Source organism: Theropithecus gelada, chromosome 17 (assembly GCF_003255815.1).
Source record: "Theropithecus gelada isolate Dixy chromosome 17, Tgel_1.0, whole genome shotgun sequence".
Classification (NCBI taxonomy): domain Eukaryota; kingdom Metazoa; phylum Chordata; class Mammalia; order Primates; family Cercopithecidae; genus Theropithecus; species Theropithecus gelada.
In genome coordinates this window covers 72034284-72038441 of record NC_037685.1, presented here as the reverse complement: position 1 = coordinate 72038441, position 4158 = coordinate 72034284, and positions in this window count along the sequence as shown.

Genomic DNA, 4158 nt, shown 5'->3' with positions numbered 1-4158 from the left:
TAAGGTGCTATCTGAGCAGGTTTCCTACAGGGAGGTCCAATTTGGTTTAATGCAAGCAGCCATGAGTCTCTGTTGTAACTGAGAGGTGGTCACTGTTATATCCACATGGTTCATGTGGAGTATGGGGGTCTGTGGGGTAAGTCAAGTAGGTTATATCTAGCTGTCCCATAATGAAGTAGTCCCCAGGAGAAGGTTGAATAAGGTAGCTAACAGGATCAGTCACATTGAGAAACTGGGAGGAGGTGAACTGGAAACTGCTGAGGGTGACTGAACCCTGCTTCCGATATCAGAAAGTCCAATTTATATTTAAAAGGGATGCTGAGGCAACAAAAAAATTGTAAGAATTCACTACAATATACTTGGGTCCTTAGGCATAGGTCCTTAGTAGATTCTGTTTAGCACTATCTAAACTAGATTCAAATATCAGCATTTACATTTTAATTTAATATTAAATTAAATATCTAGCATTGAAAATTTTGATAGAAACAGCAAGAGAATGCAATAGCATTTTCTTAAGCCTCCTCCTTTGTGTTTTGAGTTTATTGTTATAGACTGCAGAGTGCTATGTGTTTAATGGTTATAATTGTTTGGTAAATATATAAAGGAATGAAGTTTAATTTCTTTGGAATGATTAGTTCTTGGTATCAGTTTTACTTTGAAAAAAAAATTTTTTTTTCTTTTTAGGATCTTCCTAAATACTATGACAACTGTCCTTTTTTCTTCTGGTTTAACACATCTTTTATACAAAATAACAGATATGGATATAATGTAAACCTATAGAAACAGCCTAATCTTCAATGTCTATGTATAAGGTGTAATGGCAAGTCTTTTCCTGGTTGTCAAGAACTTTATAGAAAGCAAAAACTCCTCAAGCCACCATTGACCATTGCCTTACTCCTCTTAATTTGGTTATTTTAAAAATACAGTTAGTTGTTCTTGAGACCCACTGTTGCAGTATCCTCAAGGTCCATGCCATAGGACTGTGTTATGAGTTCAAAAATATTATAACCAGATCTTAAGTGTGATAGCAAATTCTTCCCAGAGAAGTTCAATATGAGTCTGCTCAGTACTTTCAATATGTCAGGTCCTTAGTAGGTGCTGATTTACCAATGACAAACCACCACCAAATTTTGTGCTAAAGTAAGGCAGGACCTAGGGAGGCTTCAGCTAGCTGAAAAGCTGACTGACACACTTATATCTAGGAGAAGTTATAAGACACAATAAGCATTAAGGACTACAGCTAAAAAAATATCATTAAGTAATAACCTCCCATTTAAATGTGGCTTTCTAATAACTGAATTGGGAAAACTTTCTGAAAAATTATTAATTGGATTTGGAGATTATTGTTCCAAAAAAACCTTCTGCCATATTTGGAAACTCATTTTTCAGTCTAGAAGTTATCCACTATAAGTAGCATTTGTTCTGTGGTGGTGAAAAATTGAGATTTTTTTCTAATCAACCATACTCTTCAATACAAAAGGAGAAAATATTTTTTAAATGATTTAGGTGAGAGTTGAAGAAGTGGCTATGATTATATGCGGCATGAATTGATAGTTATTGTTACATCCAGTCCTAATCTTTTCTTCAGATGTGGACTGGATCTAATAACTCCTTAAGTCCAGCAAGGCAACGGTAAATTAAACCTGTGGTCTACACACCTGTAATGTGTATATGTTTAATGGATTTTGATAGAGTGAACTTTGGATTTGATGGAAATTTTTTACAATTTTTTTTCTTGAATGTATACAAACAATAAACTTTTTCTTCTAACATGAGCAAAGTCCCTCAAATAATGAGAGCTGGGTGGAGCTTCGTTTGATGCTGGAGAGCTGGGTGGAGCTTCATTTGATGCTGTTCCTCAAAAGTGGTTCTTGCTAAAGGATAGCTTTTTTCCTTTAAAACACCATTTTCATTTTGAAGCAGCAATAAGTTAGATCACTTTTATTCTCACTTTTATATAAATTTCTAAAGATTTCTGTAACGTTTAAATTTACATACTACTTGGCAAAGCTGTTTTTGTTATGAGATTGTTATAGCCAAAAATGCCAACTTCTATCATTTAGAATATTAGGCATAAATGGGTTAACAAATTTATGCCTAGTGTTCTATTATTGGAACGCTAAGCATGTAGGAGTTATATACTACTGCTCAAGGTCATCTCCAAGGTCTGATCGTAAAAATTCAAAAAATTGCAACCTCACACATAAATTTAAAGGGATATAGTATTTTATTACTGGGTTTTCATTCATACCTAGCCTGACTGATTTCTGAAATTTAGATATTTTATTAAACCTGAATGTCATTAATTCCATAAAAAGCAATGTTAAGAGAATCAGAGACCAGGCGGCCAGGCGCGGTGGCTCACACCTGTAATCCCAGCACTTTGGGAGTCCAAGGCAGGCAGATCACGAGGTCAGGAGATCGAGACCATCCTGGCTAACATGGTGAAACCCCGTCTCTAGTAAAAATGCAAAAACAAAATTAGCTGGGCGTGGTGGCGGGCACCTGTAGTCCCAGCTACTCAGGAGGCTGAGGCAGGAGAATGGCCTGAACCCGGGAGGCGAAGCTTGCAGTGAGCCGAGATCACGGCACTGCACTCCAGCCTGGGCGACAGAGGGAGACTCCGTCTCAAAAAAAAAAAAAAGAATCAGCGGCCGGGCACGGGGACTCACGCCTGTAATCCCAGCACTTTGGGAGGCTGAGGCAGGTGGATCATGAGGTCAGGAGATCAAGACCATCCTGGCCAACATGGTGAAATCCTGTCTCTGCTAAAAAATACAAAAATTAGCTGGGTGTGGTGGCGAGTGCCTGTACTCCCAGCTACTCAGGAGGCTGAGGCAGAATCTCTTGAACCAGGGAGTAGGAGGTTGCAGTGAGCTGAGATCAGGCCACTGCACTCCAGCCTGGCAAGAAAGCAAGACTCGGTCTCAAAAGAAAAAAAAAGAATCAGTTACTGATGTGTTGCTGGAGCCAAATGAGACACAAAAAAGGGGCTGAGGTTCTATTCATGGTAAGGTTCTTTTCTTATTTCTTCAAGCTCTAACAAGAGCACCCAACTGCATGGCTTTTCAGTTAGCCCCAATATAAAAATGTAATAATTTTTTTTTCTATTCTTAGGCTTAAACCACGAAGAAAGGAATTGGATAATCCACATGAACAAAAGACATGGAAAATTTACCCACCAGAATTTGCAGTAGAGATTTTTTTTTTTATTAGAAATGACTTATAGTTACGTTGTAGCTGGTATCTGATTAAGTGTAGTTCCCCCTTCCCCTTCTGGGAAAGAATTATGTCCTTTCCAACCCCTGCCACATAGTTATATGTTCTAAATCTTCCTTGATGGTATATCTATATTTATATAGGTTTACATATGTTCTTGATAAAGCTATTAAATATATATAGATAAAATGTCTTTTTTTTTTCTTTTTTGAAGGCATATACTTCACAGTTTCTATCCTGTATTTATATAAATCTGGAACACAGTATGCAGGAACATTAGGCATCATTCTGAAGAATGTTGAAATAGAACTTTCATATCAAAATAATTGAGATATTTAAAAATTGTGATTCCCCAACACCCACTTACATACTTTTGGTCAAGTATTTATTCCCTGCTTTGTTTCACATTTGTAATTTCACATTTATTAGAAAGCTAATTTATATGTTTTTCTTCTACTTCATTTACAAACTGTCTGTTAACAGATTGGCAGCAAAGACTAAGTTTTAAACCCAGAAGAGAGAAATGTTTCACACAGGCAGTCCCCCAACTCCCAGCGCACACTCTTTTCTCTCATTCCAAGCACGAAATGAGTAGCTTACTTAACAAGCTTCCTTTAATTACACACAGACATGGGGGTTGGGGTAAGAAGATCGTGGTAAAAAATATGAAGGATAAATAATCTTCGGTAACTTCTGCTTTTGTATAAAATTGTAAGTGAATCAAAAGAAATATTTGTTCTTAGAGTAATCTAGGCGTATTATTTTGAAATCCACTACTCCTGCTCACAACTAACTTCACCTGAGCTTGGGGGAATGGGGGAACTCTGAAGGGAGGTAATCTTTTCATTATAAACACTGGTTAGCCTTATGTCTATGGGAAATCATTATTATTTCCTCTTTGGTGCTGGGTGCTACTTTTTTAAAACACATTTTTTATTT